Raw genomic sequence first — 15,181 nt, forward strand, 5'->3', positions numbered from 1 at the left:
TTCTACTGAACTCAATATTAACTTTAAGCCCTGCTATTAAAAAATGTGAACATTAAACCCTCTTACCATACGTTTTGAACAAAATGAGCTCTTACCCCCTAATTGACATTCAATTTTGTTTGTCAATTGCTTATGTGGCATGGTTATTGTCTTTTTGTTTAGTCATCCAACTATGTGGCATTACTTTTATCTACACAGCATATGATAATTAAACAAATACATTCAAGTTAATCTGACATATCAGAAACAAATAACAATATAATAATAATAATAATAATCAAACAAATAAATTCAAGTTAATCAACATGTCAGAAATTAAATAAAAATAAAATAAAATAAATAATAGCTATAAAATAAATAAACTCAAGTTAATCCAACATGTCAGAAAATTAAATAAAAATAAAAAATTAATCCCAAACGTCCAATGCAATTAATAACAAAATTAAATATCTGTCACTTCTAGACTTTCAAAAAAATCACTTGAAGTTGTATGTCTTTGATGAAACTCTAGACCTTAGGATTGGATTTTTTGACCAAACACAGGTAAGGCTAGAAGACCCGATTGAGAATAATTCTAAGTTTTTGTGTATTGACTATTGAATGCCAAATGCAATTACAGACCTTGACTCATACAGTGAGCCCTCTTTTCTTTGTCTCTATTTGACATTACTGATATGAGTGTGATTCATCGATTTTATAATTCCACGACTATAGGGGTAGAAACTCATTCATATAAGATTACTCCTATACAGCTTCGAGGCTTCCGAATGGGCACTCTCACGAGTAGTGCTCCTACTCGTATGACTATCACTCAGGCCGAACCAAAATAGGGTACTACACTCATCAACGTTCTCAACCACGTTGGCTTTTGCATTATTTTTCTTACGGTGATGGCAATTCTTACTAAGTACATGTAGCTCATTCTATTCCCTTGGAATGTATGTTTTGATCTTCAAAGTGTAGAACGAAATCAGTTCTAGTCTCTGGTTGTTGTGCAATTATTGTAAATGTGCCTGAGACAAATGAGGAACATGTAGGCTATAAACTCCATATTTTTCTGAACATTGTTGAGCTTATAAAGCTAAAATATCTCCTATTTATTAACAAACTGCTTAACAACAGGAGAATGGATGTAACATGAAATCCCTGGATTGTGTTCAGTTGCCCAATTTTGAGATGTAGGTACCAACTCCTTTCTTTTCTGGGTTGGGTTCATGAGCCCCACTATCTAGGACTTAACCTTTACACTTGGGGTGTATCTGGATGGCCCCAAAGCCAACAATGTCAGGGAAGCTCCGAAAGGTACCTCCTTCCCTTACCTTAGGGCTAGAGATATATCATATTCATACTAACTCAGCCTATCTTCTCGAATCGCCTTTGGAGGAGATTTCTATTATGGATATGCTTGCTACTAAAATTGCTTCAGTATCCTTTATATCCCTTGGCAAAACAGAAGTCATATTGCAAGTGAGATCTTTGGAACACCTCTGATTTATTGAAGGCTAACTCACTCTTGCCCCCGAGCTCTCTTCTTTTTGTAAAGTAGTTTAATGCTTCAAGAGTGTAATCTTCTTAGGGTCAAGAGTGTCTACCTTTCGAGTTTCCTATTCGTAGAAACTCTTCTATTGGGTACACACGTCATCGCTTGGAGATTGGGCTACTTGCTTGGAAAGAGATTGAAAATCTATCCTTCCAAGGCTATGGATATAAATTCACCAACAACAAATTGAACATCTTGCTATATGGACTATCCAGACATGATCTTCGTAGTTTTCCTAAATATATGTCAGAAAGATTTTGCAGCATTCAGAACCTTCTCTTCTGAGTTCTGGTGAGAACGAGTTTCTATTTCTAAAGTTGTGCCCTTACCCTAACATTACTAGGAGGTATTGGAAGTTTGATCATGTTGGATATTGGTTGCGAAGAATGATGATGGACTGACCTACAATAACTCGCCTAGCTTCCCTGATCCTTTTTCCTGTGGATATTATGTCTAAATAAGTTAGAATTTTCTGAATTTACCTTTTTTTGCATTGAACTTGCCCCCCTGGGCATGAACTTGAGCTTGAAGCTTCCGACTTATAGAAAGGAACATTCGGTCCCTTCCCTGGAGTTGGGATGAATCTTCTTCCTTTAGGCAACATCTGTCTCTAATTTAGTAGTTTGGGACCTTATTCTAAACAAAACATTGGTCTTCCATAAGTCTTTTTGGTTGACTCTTCTGAAAAGACTATCGATTATGCTAGAATTCCTTGGGATTTAGTTTGGATAGGAGGAATATGGCATCTGTCTGGAGGTCTGTCCTTTTGAATGTCTTCCAGAATCACCTTTTGTCTTGGTGTGGATCTAAGCATTTGGCCCACAATGATTGAAACCATGTGAGTTCCCATATTTGGAGGGAATGGATTGACATCTATTCCCATTGCTAGCTCTAGAACAACGAAGTCTCTCATTTCTATCTGGTCTTGAATCTCATTTCTAAAAGCAACACAATCATTGGTAAAATGATTTCAAGAGTTGTGGTACTTATAGTAGGCCTTTTTCTAGAGGCAGAATTTTATGCTCAGGAGGTAACTTAATCATCTTGTCTGCTAGAAGACAATCAAAGATTCTCTCTATTTTGGATACATGTGATTGGTTGCAAGGATCTGATCAACAATCGGTGCATGCATAAGGAAAGATGCTTGAGAAAGAGGTTAACAACACAAAGAACCGAATATAGGAACTCTTACCCTATCTCACGTAATTCGATCGATAAAACGTCAGATTTTATGCCTTAAATTGACTTCTTTCTAAGTGATTGGTTGGGAAGGGAATTTCCAACATATGCTTTTCAAAAGAGGAGAAAGAAGAATGATTTAGTTAGTAGCCAGTAGCAAGGGCGGTGGGCGGGAAAGGTAGAACACTAAGATCTACTCATTCATCCATTTAGTGCAGTTACGATGTCATTGCCTAGATCTTCCTACTCATTTATGGTTTGATCACATAACTCAATGGCTCATTCTTGATAGATTTGATTGGATGTTCAAAATCTAGAGTAAAAAGGGTCTGAACCTTTGCATGCCGGTACCAAAAATTGATGCCTTACCACTTGGCTATACTCCATATGGCCTATTTTGGATGGTAGAATAGGTAGAGGGGGAAGGGAGATGCATGGCTCAGCTTGTTTGAACCTATTGAAAAGGGCCCAATTGGCTCTCCTAAAAAATTGACTAATATTGGACAAGTATGCCACTATGACTTCTTATTCTTCTTTGTATAACTGCTTGTGGAAAGCTTCCTGCATCTCTGTGCAAGTGTCAATTAGAAGGTAACTTAATGTACTAGGAGAAAGCAATACCAGTGAGGGAATTTCCAAATAGCTTGATCATGTAGTCGTCTTTGAGCCTACTTCTTCACATTGAATGGTGAAACATGCCATATGCTCCACAGTTGACTAAGCATCTTTTCCGGAGAAAAAGAGAAAACTATGGAGTTTTGAATCCTTTGGGAAGTGGAATTCTATCTACTCTCTTTGTGAAGGGTCTACGGTACATGAGTCTCCCCAAGCGCCTAGGACCTAACATGTCTTAAACAATGTTCATAACTTGAACCATGTTTGCCACTGTAGTAACCGGTTTTCTTCCGGCCAAAAATACTAATAAAAGAAAAATAAATATATGAAATCCAAAATAAAAATTAGGAAGAAAAACGAAATCCAAATTTGTTTCTTTGCTTAAAAGCCCGTGGACTCATAAACTTAAAATTTTTAAGGCCCAATTATTAAGTTTTGACCCAATTGCAAAAAAAAAAACCCTTGAAAATATCTAGAGAATGAAAAAATAAATAAATTAAATGGAAAATTAGAAAATGAAAAAGACCAAAAAGGGTAGTCATCTTGGTTAAAAGGAGAGAAAAAGTAGGGGCAAAAATGAAATTGAAAGAGATAGGGTTTTAGTGGAGAGAGGGTTGCGCAATATAAAGAGAGCACCATAGGGTTTTAGAGGAAAAAAAGGGAGAGGGGGCAGCCGCACAAGGGAAGAGAGAAAAAGAAGAAAGGGTCTTTAGTGAGGGAAAAAGAAAGAGGGAGCAAAGAAAAGAGAGAAAATCAGGGAAGAAAATTTGAGAAAGAGGAATCACTGCACAGGAAAAAACACAGAGAAATCAAGGGAGGAAATCGGGAAAGAAAAGGAGTCAAGGTCACCGAAGAAATCGAAGAGATAAGGAGAGCTTCGGAGAGGAATCGCAGAGAAGTAATCGAAGGAGAGAACGGGAAGAAGAAGGCCATTGCACAACAAGGAACCGGAGGTAATATATTTCTTTCATCTGAATTTGATTTTGTTTTGGTTTTGTTATCTTGGAATCTTGTTTTGCATATGATGGCTGCCATGTCTGAGATGATAATAGTTTACATATCCTCCTATCATTCTTGGTTTTGATATCTAATCTGGAAATATACTAAGCCCTGGTTTGAATCCCTGTTTGTCTACTCTGTTGATACTGATTTTCCATATCAAATCAGAATATGTATGTTTGATCTTTGTGTTAATCCGACTTTGATACGCTGGTATATTCACTGCGATTGATGATTGATTTCTGGTTCATTTGGCTATGATTGATTAAGAATGTGAATTGCCATACTAAATGTGTATATGCGTGTATATATATATATATATTATATATTATGTCTGTGTGTATGTATATATATATGGTGTGTGCGTGTATGCATATATGCTCAATTTGTGTGATACAGGTTTATTATGTACGTGTATATACGTTTATGTATATGTACAGGTTTATATATGCATATGTATATGCATTTGTGTATGTATGCATACCAGTTCATATGTTTATAATGTATGGGTATTTGTACTTAATTTAATTTGAATTTGATATTATATTTGAATATCCATTTGACCCATTTTTGTGTTTGATATTGGGTCTGGACCGAGTGGACTACTTGGGCCGAGGCACAATTTAGAGGACTTGGGCCAGAGGGCATACTTAGAAGATTTTAACCGGATTTGAACAATGGCCCCCCATGAGCAATGTTTGATTTTTGTATATCACATTTGTGTTAGTGTTTTTTTTATTATTTTTTGTCATGTATATCCTTGTAAAATGTAAATCTTTGTAATAGTGTAGTGAAAAATAGTGAAAATGCATACATAAATGTTTAGGGTGCTAGAAGCATATAGACATTAAGAAATGATTTTGTGAATGATGATTGCATTAGAATGTATGCTTAGGACTTTGAATTCTGCCATGATTCATAGATGTATGCTAGACCATGTTATTATGCCATGATGCTTAGATGTATGCTAGGCCATGTTTGAATTCCATGAAAATAAATGCAACACGTTAGTCATTAGAATTAATTCAAGCCGTCTCACCTTAATAAACACACCAATATCGAATTATGGAATCATTATGTTTTGTTTAAATACCAAGGAGCCTTCAAGACATTGGGGTTCCATTGATATTCATCCAAAACATTTGTATTTCTTGGACCCGGAAAGCAAATATGTTTTTAGGGATTAGGAGAATTTATTTAAGGACTCAAAGGTGGGTTTAAAGATATTTGGCCCATTCAATGAGCCATAAATAGATTCTTTCTTTTCTCATGAAGAACGTAATTGTAAGTAAGGCTTGAATTGAACATTTTTCATTGATTGTGGGCCTTTTTGGTGCATCAACCAAGTTCCCAAAAATATCTTCTACAAAACCATCAAAACTCATTCTAATGTTCCTATCCAAATAGCCTCTTTTCCAAATCATCAAGAACATTCCAAGTAGAATTTTTCATCCAATACCAAGTTAAACATTTTTGGCCAAGCCGGGAATGACCATAGTGATCCCGTGCACCTTTTTATCAAAAACCACTTCAAGTGGAATCTTTTATTAAACATTTTTGGCCAAGCCGGGAATGACCATAGTGATCCCGTGCACCCTTCTTTTATCAAACACCACTTCAAGTGGAATATTTTACTAAACATTTTTTACTAAGCCGGGAATAGCCATAGTGATCCCGTGCACCCTTTTTTTTTTTATCAAAAACCACTTCGAGTGGAATTTTTTATTAAGCATTTTTGACCAAGCTGGGAATGGCCATAGTGATCCCGTGCACCTTTTTTTATCAAAAACTACTCCAAGTAGAATTTTTTCATCCATTTCCAACAAAACCCATCAAAATAGGATTTTCAAAATCAAAGCTTGGTCTAACATTAATAGAACATTTCCACCCATTTGATAATACATGATTTCCCGGGCATATGGAAAACTCATTAAAACATTTGGGACATACAATCATTCCTCAAAACAAAGTAGAGCCAAATAGGAAAACATTTTTGAAGGTAACCGTTTTCGGGAGTTGTGGGGTACCTAACACATTCCCCATGCTCAATAGACCTCCTTACCCACTTTTCTCGTAGACCAAAATGGATGTCCAATTGCATCCTAAAAATCAATTGGTGGCGACTTCATTATTTTTCATGCCGGTTGCTTCAACCACTTACTGAGGTTGATTCTGGATCTCTTATGGTGGAGGGTAAGATTGTTGATGGCCATACTAACCCTACCCTCCAAGTCCATTTTGGGGATAAGGCTGGTAATGCTACTGTTATGGTTGGATATAAGGTTCTCTCCATGGTTCTGCAGGAGGTGTAACCTGAGAAAGCCTCTGGTTGACATCGTTCACTTTCGTCCGCTCCTTCGGTATTGCTCCAAAAGGAGGATCAATGCCATTCAGTGCCCTGAGTCTGGAGAGAATGTGAGATGACAGGTCTTGTCCACTACGCCAGTCTATGACTTGGAGCCTGAAGAGGTCATAGAACCAAAGAAGACTGGTAAGACGAGATAGGGGCAAGAACATTCCCCTAATGCAAGAAGGATGTGATGTCACTCAGCATCCAAGGTCCTAAGAGACTACAAGATGGCAAGTCTTGACTACGACGCCAATTTACAACTTGGAGCCTAGAAGAAAGGTCACGAAACCTGATCAAGGATAGTGAGATGAAGGGGGCAAGGGTTCCCCTACTGCAATGAAGATGAGATGCCGCTCCCTATCCCTAAATTCAGACAGACCATAAGACGACAGGACTTGAACAAGGCTCCAGTGTTCACATCTTGAAAGGTCACGAGATGCAACAAAGACTAGTGAGATGAGATAGAGCCCTCATAATAACACAAGGCAAAACGAGACTCCAAAGAAAGATTAATCTTCGTCCAGCTTCATCAATTAAATAGTTCATTTCTAATCTCTTTTAATTAGTCAATTTCAATTGCATTTTGATTTCGGTAGGTTTGCCAAGTAGTGGTTCAATGTTTTATCGATTTTAAGAAATGATTTGTTTGTCTCAGTTGTTAAATTCAATCACTAATGAACATCGAAAAGGTGTTGAATAGTGAAAACTAATTAAATAGCAAGTCTAACTCACATGAACATGCCGAAGAGGTGCAACCCATCATCACCAGTTAACGAGACGAGTAAAAGATATCGCTAAAGAGACATCATACAAAGATGAGGATCAACCTTACAAAGATTTTTTCAAAAAGTTATCATACAAAGTTAGGACCAACCTCACATAAATTTGCGAAAACATTATAAACCAAAGATGAGGGCCAAAAAGCTCCATGAGGTCTTGCCTTGCAAAAAAACTACCAAAGAGACATAAACCAAAGACGAGGCCTTGTCTTGCATGGACTTGCCAAAAAGACTCAATGAGGTCCTACCTTGCAACAAATTACCAAAGAGACATAAACCAAAGACGAGGCTCTGCCTCGCGTAGACTTGCCAAAAAGGCTCCACTAGATCTTACCTCGTAAGAAACTCTCAAAGAGGCATAAATCAAAGACGAGTCCCAACCTCACATAGACTTGCCAAAAAGGCTCAACGAGGTCTTACCTCGCATGAGAAATATGCCAAAAAGGCACACCACAATGAGGTCTTACGTTACATGAGAATGATATGTTAAAGAGGCATCACGACGACGAGGTCTTACCTCACATGAGAATGATCTGTCAAAGAGGTATCACCACTATGATGTCTTACTTCACACAAAATAGCCAAAGAGGCATAAACTAAATATAAGTTCCGACCTTGCGTAGACATGCCAGAAATATGCTATGACGAAGTCTTGCCTCGCATGAGAATGATATGTCAAAGAGGCACACCACAATGAGGTCCTACCTCAAGAATGATATGCCAAAGAAGCAGCAACACGACATGGTCTTACCTCATATAGAATGATATGCCAAAGAGGCACACCACGACGAGGTCTTACCTCACATGATAAAGATATACCAAAGAGACATCACCAAATCAGAAATTGTCCAAAGAGGCATTAGAAAAGTCAAGGTAGAACCTCGCCTGAAACTATCAAAGACGCATTAAAGCAGCTGAGGTCTTAACTCACAAGAGAATGAGATATACCAAAAGGCATCACCTGACGAGGTCTTACCTCACAAAAGAGTGATTCACCAAAGAGACATTCGATGCAATATTATCTTCCATGTTTACTCGATTCATTTGATGCAATATTGTTTCATTCTAAGGTCCTTCCATTCGATGCAATATTGTCTTCCATGTTTACTCAATCCTTTGCACTACAAGAAAATAGCTATTTAGCAACGGATATTTGCGACGGAATTTTTTCCGTTGCAAATCATAGATTTTGCGACGGAAGTTTAACAAATTTCCGTCGCTAAAGTTTGTTAAAATTTTAGAACAATTTGTGACGGAATTTGCGACGGCATTTTCCGTTGCAAAAAAATTTCGTCGCAAATGCCTTTGCAGTTTATGGTGCGAATTCCCGCCAACATTTGCAACGGAATAGTGACGGACCTTAGCAACGGATTTAGCAACGAACACGAAATTCCGTCGCTAAATCCTATCTTCTGACACCACTTTCAAAAAATCTTACTTTTTTCTGATACAAATTAATGACGGAAATAATGCCGTTGCAAATTCCGTCGCTAATATATTAAATATATACACATAAAAAATATCAAACACATAAAAAATATTAAATATATTCTGATTATAGACGGTATTACTTAAAATTTCAATACAGAACGCGGGGCTTCAAATTTCATTACAAAACGCGGAGGCTTCACGTCAAATTTCAATACAGTACCCAACTTTCCCTAAAAAAACCCTACATCTTTCCCTCAGCACAGTCTTTTGACATTTTCCTCACTCTCTCTCGCTGCTGCCTCTCTCTCATTTCTCCGATCGCTCTCGCTCTCTATCTTACTTTCTCTCTACTCAAATCTCCGTTCTGAAATTTTTGGTGAGAAGACATTTCGAATGATCTCCTTAAAAGATCTGGAAGATCTTGGTGATAAATTAGGGGCCCTCCTGAAAGTTCGTTTGAAATTTTCCTGTAAGATCTGAAATTTTCGTAGAAGATCTGAAATTTTCCTTCTTCTCAATGAGAAGACATTACTTAATTGAAGATTCAAAGTTCGTTCCTTTAAATGCTGATGACCCTGTATATGGCCCTCCTATAAGTTCTGGTTTGTTCTATTCTGTTTTTTGTTGTTGATTTTATCATCTAAAGGACTAGTGCATGTAGCTCTTATTAGTCCCTCGAGAAGATAAATTATTAAACTCAATTTTCTCCAGATTTTGACTTCTTGCTCTATTTCTATTGTTCTTTCCATGTATTGCAATTCTAGACTTTTGAGATGCTTTATCTTATGTGAATGTATGAAATTCGATTATTTGAAGCAAATGTGTTCATGTATGTTGCCTTTCTTGTTTCAGTCAAGACCAAACATAAATGAGGATAATGATTGAAACTTTCTTTAGTTTTAGGCTTTGCTGCTGTTGGGCTTTGAAGTAGAGGAGGCGGCAAAGGTTGGATATATTAAGTTTTGTATTCATTATCCATTTCATTGTGTTTGTGCTTGTAGGTTTTTGGTTTCTTTTCCTTTGAAGTTGGAGGAATATCCGAGTATGCGAACAGGTACTTCTTTAAGAAATTTTGGTTGATTCTTACTTCAATGAATCCTTGTGAGGTTACGCCGTGAACAGGTAAAGCCAAATTTTTTTTTTTAAAATTTTCTGTTTAATTTATTTTTGAATGATTTGTGGGTGTAGATAGTGAATACTAGGTGTTCAATGAATTGTTCTTCATTGCCAACCTGACAGCTCTACTGGGTTGTCAAATAAAAGTTTAATATGCCCTCTTTTGTTTGTGGATAGAAACAATAGTGATGATGGTGGTTATCACCAGCCAAATGAGGAGTTTATTCAACCCAAAACAACAGTGGTGATGCTGATTGTATCTTTGATGGGATTTCAAATGTGTAAGTATCTTATGTGGCCCTCTCTCTTCCATTAAGCAAATCTCTTGGATCCAGAGCAATTATTTTTCTTTTGTAGCATTGAGCCAAATTAAAACCTCTTGAGTAGCAGGTTCTGAAGCAATTGAAGTTCATCCTTTTTTATGTCTAAGAGGGCTACTACTCTGAATGATGAGATTGCTTGGTCTAAGTGAGAAGCTGAGTGGGGTGTTTCACTCTCTGGCATTCACCCTCTGAAGGCAAACCAAAATTATTGCAGGTGATACATATATGTGACCTGAGTGTACGTTGATGCAATTCAAATTGGTGTCCAAGGCCACACAACAGGTGTTTGACAAAATGTCCCACTGAATCTGCATCCATGTGTGCTGATAATGTCTTTGGTGGGCTCAAAACAGGGTTCACGGCAAGGAGTAAAAACTCCTTACACAGTGCCACACCATCATTGCCTCATTGGCATTGTTTTGACGTATTTATATTAACCAACAGAATACTTAATTCAATCTATTGAATGAACACGATAGCATTGTTGTTCATACTGTACTGAAAAATTTTCATTGACTATTCTGTGTTTGATCTCATTGTCTTGGCTTACACCGTTTGACCTCTGAAGCTAATCTTTTAGATACATTAATTATTTAATAGTCTAGCTTGACCATTGTTTTTACCTACTAGTTGATCGAATTATGGGCAGATTCATGTCGATGAATGAGCGGAAGATGATTGACTTGGATCAAGGATGGAAGTTCATGCATAAAGGGTTCACCAAGCTGAAGAACATTTTAGAAGGGCTGCCTGAGCAACAGTGCAATAAGTCATGTTATATATATTGTTTTCCTTCTTAAATATGTTGTTGGTCATTGTAGAAGAATTTTTTTTCTTGAATGGGCAATAATATAACTAGAAATTGTTGGACCTATGGTCCTATATGTCTAATTTTGATGATATTAAATCATTTATAAATCATAATGAAACATTAAAGCAATATTTGATTTATATGAATTGAATTTAAATGACTATATATTTTTTAGATAGTGCTGGAAATTAAGTTTTGAAAACAAACATACATGAACTAAGTTAGAGCATTAATTTTCCAATTATCATATCTTAACCAACTTAGGTCCAAATGACTTGAAACTTGAATCACATATACATGAAGGTTTAATATATGTTCTAGGACTATAATCATGAGAAATTAAGTGCATCACATATATATTTGGTCATATGCTTAAATTCCGCCAAAACTAGGTTTTACCTAATTTTGTGCATATGTGTTCTTTGTGAACGTGGTGAACCAAATGAACTCCGATTTAAATGAAATTTCGTGTGCATCTTAGTTTCATCACTATGAACATATTTGATTTAGTAAAGTTCAAGAGAAAAGGCCATTTACACTGAGTTTACAAAATGACTTTGAATTTACACTTAAAATTTATCGGTTTCACTATTAGTGATCAAATTGCTTGGTTGAGTGACCAAACGATTTCCGATTGTTATGAAATTTTACATGGACATTCTAATACATATAAAATGATTTATCATGCAGTAATATGAATTTTCTGGGTTGTTTTTCTAATATAATTAACCTATGCGCTCTATATGAAGCTCTTTGAGCTTACATGCAATTAGGGAGTTCTACCTCCTATTTCCTTGTAGGTTAATCATCATTGTGGTCTCATATGGCTCAGAATTCAGTATGTTCAAGAGTGGTCGAAGTCCAGTTTCTAAGAATGAGCTTGGAGCTCTAGGAAACTATGAAAAATCCTATATTTGCCAACTTTCCACTAAGGCACTTAATCAAGTTGAATGAATCAAACATTGAGGCTATTGGTTGTGGTCTTCATGGAGATACAACTCTTTTCAATCATATGAGACAAACCTTGTCCTCTCTATCATTAGTGATATATTCTTGTTTGACATTTTCACTCAAGACATGTGCTACCAAGAAAGTTAGGTTGGTGCAATCAAACAAGATCCTTGACATTTTCACTCAAGACATGTGCTACCAAGAAAGTTATGTTGGTGCAATCAAACAAGATCCTTGACTAAGGGATCACTTTTGAAGTCTTTGATTCAAAATGAAGGGACAAGATGGCATAGTACAATCTACATCCATGGCTGAGAATTAAAGAGAGTTTGAATGGTCAAGATTTGAAGACATACATTGATCAAATGGTTGTGCATAAGACAACTTTCTTGCTTGCAATTTTTGACTTAAAAAAGGAGCATGTGCAACGTCTATATGCTCTATGGTGGAGATTTGTTTGCTCAAATCATCAATGACCAAGATTAGGAGCTGCAATGGATGGTAGAGATCAACTCTTGAAGTTTGATCCAATGGCTACAAGCATAGGAGACAATTGCCTTTAAAAGAGGATCTTCCCTTTCATACAACTTGGAGAAGCAAATTGAAAAATTATCCTTGAGAGAAACCTCTTGCTATCAAGTTCATCAATCATCAAGCCTTCTTGCTATTTGCTACAACAATCTTCTCCAATACAAGCCTCTACAATCAAGGACTTCTCACTACTCTTGCTTTTGCAAAAGGGAAGTTCCTATATCCTTTAGGCTTTGTTTACTTACAATCTAAACCTCTCTTGTTCTTAAAATCCTATCTTTGAGAGTGTTGCTGTAATCTTGAGAGTTCCACACCAAATACCTTTGAGGTAACCTGTGAGAACCTTGGTTGAAAATCCCATTGAAAAATTCCCTTTGTTAAGGGAAATTGTAAACATTGAAGTTTGAGGGAGTTCTTAGAAACCCTTGGTGTAAGGAGTTTTGTGGGTCTCTTAAAACCACACCTTAGTGGAGTTGGGAAAATCCTAGGTTGGTGAATCTAGGTAGTAGACGTAGGAGAAGGGTCTCCGAACTACTATAAATCGCTGTGTTGATTTTTTTTGTTTACTTGTTTATATTTACTACTTGTTTCAAACTGCAGGGTTTTCAAAACCCTAATCTGTCCGAGATTAGCAGACTACCTTAAACTTTGAATTTTGATCTGAAATTTTGATATAGTGTTTATTAAGGTGTTGTGACATTGCATATAAAATTTCGTTGCATTTTGACATCATTTGATAGGTAAAATCTGAGTTGACAAATCTGTGTGCAGTGTGTTGCTTGAAAATCTGTTTTGTGCAATTCTTGATTATTTGATATTTGGTCATTCACTATATTGTATCACATCTTGCATTGGATTGAATATTGATTAGGAAAATCATTAGAGTCTAAATTTGTGTGCTACTTGTTAATTGCCATTAATTTGTTTAAATTGAAAGAGGGATTCCAATTGGAATTTGGGGACACAATTCACCCCCCCCTCTTGTGTTAAACTCGATCCGTCAGAAATAAGACTTCGTTTGGTTTTATAGAATTTATTTTTATTGCATATTTTAATACATAATTATAAAATACAGTTAAAAATACATAAATTAAAAAATTCATTATTGGAAAAAATGAATTAAAAAAATTAAATTTTTTAATAAAAAAATAAGCAATGGAATTTTTGTACAATTCCGTTGCTAAATGTTTTCAAAATTTAATAATACAATTAAAAAAATCAAATTTCAAATATTAGAAACATAATTTCACCATATTTCTGTCGTTAAAATTGAATTCTAATACCATAAAATATAATAAATAATTCACAATAATTTATTAGCAACGGAATTTCCGTTGCAAATGTCGTGATAAATTAGCGACGGAAGATTCCGTTGCTAATTGTTTAAATATTTTAATTTTGATTAATTATTTTGCGATGGATATTCCGTCACAAATTCCATTGCAAAAAATTCCGTTGCTAATATTCCGTCGCTAATCCTTCGCCAAATTCCGTCACAAAAATTCCGTTGCAAAATTCCGTGACAAAATATTTGCGACGGACAATTTTTCGTTGCAAATTCCGTTGCAAAGAAGTTTAGCGACGGAATTTCACTATTTTGCGACGGGAAATTCCGTTGCAAAAAAGCTGTTTTCTTGTAGTGTTGCTTTCGATAGCATAATCGGAAGCAAACAACAAATCAAACTTTTATTATCAGAACTCTCTTAAGAATTCTCTTAAATAATCTAATGAGTTTTTAAGAGCGACCATAAATCTAGATTCTATATCTCTTGAAATGGTTGTGTTTGAAGGGGAGGATATGGCTGTGTATAGTATAAATTATCCCTTCATAAAATAATCGGATGTTTAGATAGTTTTTAAAAAACTCGGGATAAAATAGTTTTATACAAAAGTGATTCTTATATGATGCAAGCCGTATAATATTAAAACACATCTAACTCTTTTTTATTTTATACGGGGTGCTAAGTATAGGTGATAACATGTCAAATGACAAAAAAGACCCTCACTTTCACTATATGTTGCAAGAGAAAAAAAGTAAACCCTAAAACTAAACCTAGCAACGTTGGTGAAGAGTTACCATAGCCGATCGGGTAAAGAGACGTAATTTATGTACTTGTCAAAGAGCTTACACCTTTTCAAACCACTGGAGATAATGATTGTGGTCTAATAATATTCAACGCGTAGTAGATATTGTCATAAACTCTTTCGTTTTAAGAAAGAAGGTGTCAAAATATTTATTGTAATATCTTTTAGAAATAACTTAGTTGGATATAACATATCTTGACTTGTTCTAATTTCCCTATTATTCTTTTGGATATTTTTTGAACTATTTTGCTATATCTTGGTAGATATCGATGAGTTTTATATGCATTAGGTTATTTGTAAGAATAAAATTAATAAAAAATAATTATTGTTTTAACTAAGGGTAATCTAGACGTAGTAACATAAATCTTATGTGACGCGGTGTGGAAGTACAGATCGATTGGTTAGTTCGTAATAAGCCAACATAACTGGAAATCTACCAAGGAAGCTTGAAATCCACCAAGAAAATTAAGA

The 15,181-nt window shown here is 35.7% G+C and overlaps 1 long non-coding RNA gene across 8 annotated transcripts; it reads left to right on the forward strand.

Moving 5' to 3' along the window:
- The first annotated feature begins 9,088 nt into the window (after positions 1 to 9,088).
- On the forward strand, positions 9,089 to 11,195 carry LOC120016213. 8 transcript variants are annotated; one of them, XR_005471923.1, is made up of 4 exons: positions 9,089 to 9,495; positions 9,895 to 9,947; positions 10,187 to 10,290; positions 10,397 to 10,821. It is a non-coding gene; the product is annotated as an uncharacterized LOC120016213 (long non-coding RNA). The 8 variants fall into 8 exon arrangements; XR_005471926.1 differs by having other exon boundaries at positions 10,400 to 10,821; XR_005471925.1 differs by adding an exon at positions 10,982 to 11,195 and having other exon boundaries at positions 9,089 to 10,290; positions 10,397 to 10,614.
- Positions 11,196 to 15,181: the final 3,986 nt, after the last annotated feature.

The sequence above is a fragment of the Tripterygium wilfordii genome, chromosome 15 (assembly GCF_013401445.1).
Source record: "Tripterygium wilfordii isolate XIE 37 chromosome 15, ASM1340144v1, whole genome shotgun sequence".
In the NCBI taxonomy this organism is placed as follows: Eukaryota; Viridiplantae; Streptophyta; class Magnoliopsida; order Celastrales; family Celastraceae; genus Tripterygium; species Tripterygium wilfordii.